This window comes from Thermobia domestica, chromosome 13 (genome assembly GCF_964235325.1).
Source record: "Thermobia domestica chromosome 13, izTheDome1.hap1.1, whole genome shotgun sequence".
NCBI classification, from domain to species: Eukaryota; Metazoa; Arthropoda; class Insecta; order Zygentoma; family Lepismatidae; genus Thermobia; species Thermobia domestica.
The window spans coordinates 215,629,002-215,637,592 of record NC_137466.1 but is presented as its reverse complement, the minus strand read 5'-3'; the positions used below and the strand labels follow the sequence as shown (position 1 = coordinate 215,637,592).

At 36.8% G+C, this 8,591-nt stretch overlaps 2 protein-coding genes across 3 annotated transcripts in view; one reads left to right on the top strand and one right to left on the bottom strand.

Moving 5' to 3' along the window:
• LOC145669016 (sodium-coupled monocarboxylate transporter 1-like) overlaps window positions 1-6,643 on the bottom strand; it is a 58,303-nt gene extending 51,660 nt beyond the window's left edge. Inside the window, exon 1 of the mRNA XM_081737353.1 lies at window positions 6,535-6,643. The gene's annotated coding sequence lies outside the window, so the exon portion shown is untranslated. The remainder of the gene's footprint in view (window positions 1-6,534) is intronic.
• Window positions 5,184-8,591, top strand: part of LOC145669018 (sodium-coupled monocarboxylate transporter 1-like) — a 94,954-nt gene continuing 91,546 nt past the window's right edge. The window contains exon 1 of one of the 2 annotated variants that reach the window (XM_081737355.1): window positions 5,184-5,267. The gene's annotated coding sequence lies outside the window, so the exon portion shown is untranslated. Of the gene's footprint in view, window positions 5,268-6,811; window positions 6,960-8,591 lie in introns of those variants that run through there. The other variant, XM_081737356.1, reaches the window with a different exon arrangement.

Sequence of the window (8,591 nt, the reverse complement as noted above, 5' to 3'; positions counted from 1 at the left end):
AGAGAGAAAATAAAGGCAGAGGCAAAGTTGCGACTGCCCTATAATAAGTCCAAAAGTAATTGGCAACGGCAGGGGAATGTGGAGGCCTTAAAACAAAAAAAAAAACAAAAAAAACAACCACTTTAATGAGTCGGTAAGAAACAACATAGAAAGAGAAATAAGAGAATGTAATATTAGAAAATAGAACACCACTGTTTCACAGAGGGTCGTTCCCGGCAGTTGAGGGAAACACAACAGGGCCTTCTCGGTTGTCATCAAAAGAAACCTCTGCGGGATAGGAACCTGGAATGTGCGATCGCTGTTACAGTGTGGAAAACTGGATAATCTCAAGAAAGAAATGAAACGCATGAAGATAGATATCTTGGGAATCAGCGAAGTTAGATGGCCTGATGGAGGAGACATGTGGAGCAGAGACTTAAGAATGATTTATTCAGGAGCTGCAAACGGTACTGTAGGAGTCGGTTTTGTCTTGAATAAGAAAATAGGACAGAAATTCATAGTCAGTTGGAAATACAATGAAAGGATAATAATGTTGAAGATAGCAACTGAACCGAGAAATATGACGATAATCCAAGTATATATGCCTACATCGAGCTACACAGATGAGGAAGTAGAAGAAACCTATGAGCAAATAGAAGAAGTATTGATAAAAGTTGAAGACCAGGACAATTTAATCATCATGGGTGACGAACCCCGTAGTCGGCGAAGGCAAATAAGAGAATGTAACTGGGAATTTCGGCCTAGAAGAAAGGAATGCGAGAGGTATACGATTAGTTGAGTTCTGCAAAAGCCATAATCTGACTGTAACGAACACTCCCTTCGAACAACCACTAAGAAGAAGATACACATGGACAAGACCAGTAGACAAAGAAAGATATCAAATAGACTATATTCTAGTCCGACAAGCATTTAGAAATCAAGTGAAGAACAGTAAGAGTTACCCAGGAGCAGACCATAATTTAGTGTTGACAAAGAGCGAACTCCGACTAAAGAGGAAACGAGTGGTAGCACCAAACAAAAGATGGAACACAATCAAGCCAAGAAGAGACGAAAACATGAAAAGGGAATTTGCAAATGCGACAGACAAAGATACGTCTATGGTAGCTTTAGCAGGTGAGGACATCGACTCAATGACATCGACAATCTCCATGCCAATCTGTAATACTATTACGTTGGTCAATATCTCGATTTTACCTAAACCAGTTATATTTCAATTTTGAAATAAAACACTAACAGTTAATTTTAGAATATCACAGCAAACTTTAGAAAGTGGATGGTAGAGCAAAAAGTAACGGTGGTAAGGAATGCGCTTATGCTGTTTGGTGTTGAAGTTCTGCTTTGCCGGAAAGGTACATTATCTGCAGCTGTTGTAAATAATCCATGTTCCGCTCAAATGTCCAGATAGATGAATCTCATGGATGACACCTCCACGACGGTCTGGGCTCCTTCCTCCTCGAGAAGCCTCGGCTCCCAAGTTTTGTTCAAGTTGCGTTTTTCCTGGTTCCCACCTTCTCGTTGCATGATATTCCAAATACGGTCAAAGACGTCCACCTAGACGCCTCCCACGTCTTACACATCGACCTGACGTCACACTTGATGTCAACGGTGCAGATGTCCTCTTCCGTGGTGATGTCCCCAAGATCCTCAGTAATAAAATCGAGCCCGCAAGAACTCGATGTTCTGGCAGAAAACAGAAAACCTCTTACTCTTGAAGAAAACACGGAAGATAGATACCATAGTAAAATGTTGTCTTTCTCGTTGCTGATCACGGAAGCAAAAAGGCGGCTGATAGAATTCAGCATTTCATCATGTTAGTCAATGAACGGCAAAATAAAGCATTAGCGGAAAATTAAAAGGGAAAGGTGAGGGACTCATAGGACGTTTGCTTCATGTGCCAAGTTTAATGACAGAAAAAAGAAAATTATACAAACTGCTCTAAGAGCCTTGAGACTACATAGATGTAAATAAAAAATAAAGTTTTCCTTCGGTGCGGGTCCAACGGGAGTCGAACCCAAGGCTGGATCCTCAACACTATGAAAGCAGGGATTACAAAAGCTGCCGACGAGCACATAGGAAGAAAATCGAGAACCCAATATAAACCCTGATTAACAGCAGAAATATTGGAAATGATGGAGCAAAGAAAACAGTTCAAGATAACAAACAAAGAAGAGGAATACAGAAGGCGCAGAAATCACATCAACCGAGAAGTAAAGAAGGTCAGAGAAAAATGGATAAACAATTTATGCAAAGAAATTGAAGGAAAGTTAGTCAAAGGCAATAAAGAAACGGCATATAGAAAGGTTAGAAAACAGTTCGGTGAGAAAAAGAAACGCACAGACATTACCGTAGACAAGGACGGAAAAACGCTGATAGAAGAGACGATGACAAGAAGATGAAAGGAATACATTAAAGAACTCTACAAAGGAGACAGAGTGAACGAAGAAGAGGTAGAGAAGGAAGAAGACGCGGATGAAAATGAATTAAGACCATCAATTTTACAGTGCAAATTTGACAATGCTTTGGAGAAAATACATCATGGTAAAGCCCCAGGAATAGATCAAATACCAACGGAAGTGATTAACAATCTCGGAATAGCAACGAAGATGAAACTATTTAATCTTATTGTGCTTTAAACCACTCTTCCACCTCATGATTGACGCATTTTGTAGTGTCAAAATGGCGATCACACAAGGGATTCTTCATTTGGAGAAACAAGAAAAAGTCACTGGGTTTGAGGTCAGGAGAATAAGGCGGATGCTGCAATAACTGGAAGCCACACGCCCTTCCTTTTTCGACAGCAACTTGAGATGAATGAGCTGGTGCATTGTCAGATAGGAGAAAAACTCCTTTCGAGAGCATGCCAAGGTGTTTCGTTTTCATAGCATCACACAATTTGTCCAGGAGACGGAACCAAAGTTACAGAAGTTCCGAGAATTGACAAAGCATATAGTGGAAAACATCTGGAATAGGAAAAATTGAAAGCAGAAGGAGAGAATAGAGCACAAACTAGATAAAAAAAAGAAATATTAACAGACAGAATTCTGTTCACAAATAATGATTTTAAAAAAATTCCTGAAACAAAACCGGGAATAGAAAGACGGTACTTTTGTTTTGTGTTTAGTGTCAGTGCTAGTGTCATATTGTTATTTATGTGTCTTAAATGTAAATCATCGGTACCACCTCAAAAAGTAAACTAAATAATAATAATAATAATAATAATCATAGGTATTCTGCCTTTATTGCCAGGTCATTTGCCGCAGCTGAGAAGCTTCCATGCTCCACGGTTCTCCGCTAACCTCTTCGTCTTCACGTATGATCTTTCTGTTTTTATATAATCCATTAATTGTAGTCTCCTTCGCCCCTCCCTCTCTTTCCCGACACCATACCCTCTAGGACATCCTTCATGATACAGTCTCTTCTTAGGCAATGTCCCAACCAGTTTCTCTTCCTCTTCCTAATAATATCTAAAAGTGTTCTTTTCTCGCCCACCATTTCTAACACTCTCTCATTCGTTTTCCGCTCGACTCAACTAATTCTTTCCATTCTTCTCCACACCCACATTTCGAAGGCTTCCAGTCGATTTTCATCACCTTTACGTAATGTGAACATTTCTGCCCCATACAGTACAACACTCCACACGAAGCATTTTATGAGTCTTTTTCTCAACTCTTTATTCAAGGTCCCACAAAACAGTCCCACAAACTTTTCTTCCTCCTAAAGGCTTCTTTCGCCATTCCTATCCTTGCTTTTATTTCACATTCGCACTTCATGTTATTACTAATAATAATATAAATAATAATAATAATAATAATAATAATAATAATAATAATAATAATAATAATAATATAAAAAGTAATAAAAGCCAGTAAAACAGCTCAGTAAAACTTGTACAAAAGCAAGTGTCTCATACTGTGTCTCTTCTCGCTATTTTATTATTAATGTATATTGTTTTTAGTTTACTTTCAGGTGGCGGTAGAGGAAGCAGCCCAAAAACTGAGTGTAGCTGAAAAAAAATTAATAAACAATAAATGGAAAAGAGAAGTTTTATATTATGTATTAATTGTAATATTATTTTACATGATTTTCCCTTTTGTAAAAAAAAAAAAAAGAAAAAAGAAAAGAAAAGAAAGAAACAAAAAATTAAAATATACTAAAATAAGTACAGGATGAATAAAAAAGGGTATATGAAAGGACATGATTTAAAGTATTGGATGCCATGTTAGAAAGATATGCCTCACCTCAAGTCTGCTGAGGAATAATAGCCGAAAAAGGAGAGATAAACTAAAATAAAAGAGAGAAAATAAAGGCTTGCGACTGTCCTATAATAAGTCCAAACGTAATTGGCAACGGCAGGTGAATATGGAGGGGTTAAAACAAACAAACAAAATAAACTCTTAATTCAGATTGATTCCTAAATGTCCCAAATTAAGGGACAAACACCGGTAACTTTGTGTATTCTAACACGGCATAGAACCAGGGCCTCCGTAGTAGCAAGCGTTAACAAATTCGGCTAAACAAGAGCTCACAATATGTTTTAAAAAGACCTTAAACAAACAAGTAATTTGCTGAAATCTTATGTACAGTTATATATACCCAAGAGCTTCTCGGAAGTTTTATATGAAATGAAATAAAAATCTTTGAGTTTGAAGTTGCACGAAATGCCCTTTGAACCAAGGGAGACGAAGATTAAAGCAAGTGAACGATTATGGAAGAATTGATGGAATGTGCAAGTGGGAGGAAACGGGAGTACTCCCAAGAAAACCCACGTCCACAATGTTATCCACCAAGAACTTACTTGAACCGGGGATCGAACCAGGGACCTAACATACCAGAGGTAAGCACTCGACCACTAAGCTATCGTGCCCTTCCATATATATATTATAGAAAAACATATCATTGGGGGTCACAAAGGAATGTTCCCAGCAGAATCCATTTTGTATATCATTGTACTTTGGGTGAGTTCCCTTGACCGCGCCATTGTTCTACAGAGCACGATAAAATTGACGACAAATTTTAAAATTGTAGTTGGTACACCATAGTTATCGCAATATACCTGGATCTTCTTTAAAAGAGCTATAAATAAAACTTCTTACCTTTATGATTCAGCGAAGTGTTTATATTTATTATCGTTGTTTGTTGTTTTTTAGTGAGCCTAACACTTGTTTCAACACTGCAGTGTGTCACTCTTTACTCGCTATCATATCCAAACAGTGGTCGTATCTCTAGAATACCTCAGTCCAGCAAGAAAGAAGCAGGGACTCCAAAAGGTAAGAAATATTATCTCATTGTAGGGAACTTGGTATTAATCAACCCCTGGGTTTCCTTTTAGGTTTGTCCTTTATAAGTTCATCTTAACCGATATTACGTAATTCATCAGTACAAGGATGGAGCTTGCGATGAAGCGATTCACATTGACAGACTGTTTAATTTGGTAATTCCTTTCGTACAACTAACGAAGGTCAAATCTTGTCAGAGGTCTTCTCGTACTCAAGGTTTGCTATTTCTTTGTCCGTGGAGGCCTCTTCCTTCCACGAATTGAACTGGTCCCTTCGTTTAAGTCTTAAATTAGAGTTCCTGAAGACATTTAAACATGTCAAAATCTAAAATAAATTTTAATTCCTAGGGTCAATATTTCATATTTACTTGTTAATTCAGTGCTGAGTTTTGATGTATTCGCGTCTCTAAGTGCCTAGTACAAGTTCGTACCCAGGAAGAATGAGAAGTCGGGGTCAGGCCACCTTCCAAAATTCTCGAGTTTACATTTCCAAAATTGAATTTTAAACTATTTTGAAGTTAATTTTCAGGGTCTTTTACTTCTTTTTAGATATATATTTTCATCATCGAAAATTATCATTGTTCTTCTGGGCACGGTTTTAGTATGCTTATGGTTAGAAGTTAATATTTTGTGGATGTTAAGAAGCTAAATTATCTAAATCTAGCTACCCGGCTTCGACTCTTGGTGGGAGGTCATGTGGTTCGGATACCACATTACGTTATAAGTCTACTTCTCATATAGCATCAGTGCTGACAGGGACGGTGAACAAAGATGTAGTGGATGGCCTGAAATTTAATAGGTCCCAGCACGGCAAAATTAAAATACCACTAATTTTACAGTAATTATTTGATATCTTCAAAATAGATAGAAGATAATCGAAATGTGGAACAAGAGCGCCCTAGACAATATTATTTTACATGAGATGCCGTTATCATGACTCACTTATCTGCTTTCGATTTCCAGCCACTTAGAAAATTGGCATTTATTTTCGCGTTTATATACGACTGCAAGCGAAAAGCTACTAGGTGACTCGTGATAACGGTACCTCATGCAAAATAATATTCTCTAATGCGCTCTTGTTCCACATTTCGATTATCTTTTATCTGTTTGAAGATATCACATAATTACTGTACCGTTCAATACGTTGACCTGTATTGTAGTCAGCTTTTGTTTTATAGGTCAGAGTGCACTAGGTTGTATTCATTCACGTAGTTCCCGAAGTGTGTTAATTAATTGAGTCAACTGCGAATAATCTGTACCTCATCGGGAATTGAATCCAAAACCACCTCACCTCAAAGGCACACAGACACGCTAATCTTTAACGGAAAATGAAGTAAAACTTCTCACATCTACGTTACTTATAACAGCTCTTGATATTGCATGGGGAAAATTGTAGAATGTTCTTTAGTAATTCTCTATGCAAACTTTTATAAATGATACTCCAAATCGTAACTGTTTACTAAGCTCTGTTGATTTATGATATAGTTTAAAGTCCTATTTTTTCTCTAAAAGAGGATAGTAGATGTCTCAGCCAGGAGCAATCAAGATGGTTTATGTTTGTAGTTTTTCCTATCTTTTTTTACATTGACCTCGTTTCTTTCATGCTACCGTAGGCTTCTTGGTAAATTATATTCTTTCTTACATCACCTCTTTACCTTACCACTTACATCGGCTTTATAATATGGTGAGTGAACACACATTATTTAAGTAATTATTATTATTATTATTATTATTATTATTATTATTATTATTATTATTATTATTATTATTATTATTATTATTATTATTACAAGTGAAGTTAACTCCTAAATATTATAAACTAGAAAACTCAAAGTAGTAATCATGAGCCTGATTGAGGAAAAATGTTCGTCCGTAAGTGGATCAGCGAATTGTAGTTAATAAGCACTTAATTAAGCTTTAACAGGTTAATGTTTAAATGGAAATGAAATCTTTGAGTTTAACTTCCCACGATTAAGCCCTTTGACGATTATTAAAGCAAGTGAATGATAATGGAAGAATTCGTGGAATGAAAAAGTGGAAGGAAATGGCAGTACCACGAGAAAACCCACAGACACGATGCTGGGTTAGTGTTTAAAATGAAATTAACAATTAGAATATTGGCTCCATGTATTCTTCCCTAATTCTAGTTCTAAACATCAAATTAGTGTTTTTCTTGTTAAACATTGACGGCTGGTAACTGGGGAACCAAACGTAGTTATGTGCTCAAAAATATTTGATATTCATGCTAACGTGATCTTTGATCTGAAAATAAAGTAGCGTGTCAGATGAAAACGTTGTGAAGGTGTTTGGTTTGTATGAAGTGATATTTTCTTAATTTATATTGAAACCGGACTGCCGTGTCATGACAAAACGATGTAACTTCGGCGAAAAAGTTTTGCGAAAATGAGCCTTAAAGTTTTCATCCGAAAATGTGATCTGTATCGTGTAGAACCAGTGTAACTAGGCAGTAATGGTCAACCAATCAATTTTCACCTAATTTAATCACAACATGCATTTACGTAACATTACATGTGACCACGTGTTTCCAAAGTCAAAATACACTGGTTCTATACGATACAAATCACATTTTCGGATGAAAACTTTAAGGCTCATTTTCGCAAAACTTCTTCGCCAAAGTTACAGCGTTTTGTCACGACACGGCAGCGGAAGTGATAGATTTTTACTACTTCTCATTTTGCTAGAGAGATTATAGTAGAAATAGAATATACTCTTGAAATCTTTCAGTTTTACGTCCCATGGTTATACCGGCTAAGCTAAAAGGGACGGTGATGATGAGAAATGAATGAATTTTTGGATTCAAGAAAGTGGGAGGAAACGAGAAAACCAAGAGAAAACCTAAGCACAACGTGTTCGTCCATCACAAAGTTCAATTGAACCATGGACCAGAGGTGAACGCTCTACCACTGAGGCACCGCGGCCCTAGAATACTCTTGAGATGCTTAAGAGGTCCCATCACGGCGAAATTAAAATACCGCTAATTTTACAGAAATTATGTGATATCTTCAAATAGATAAAAGATAATCGAAATGTAGAACAAGAGCGCCCTAGACAATATCATTTTACATGAGATACCGTTATTACGACTCACCTACCTCCTTTCGATTTTCAGCCGTTTTGAAAATCGTCATTTATTTTCGCGTTCCTAAATGATTGCAAACGGGAAGCTGCTAGGTGACTCGTAATAACGGTACCACATGCAAAATAATATTGTCTAGGGCGTTCTTGTTTCACATTTCGATTATCTTTTGTCTATTTGAAAATATCACATAAGTACTGTAAAATTAGCGGTATCTTA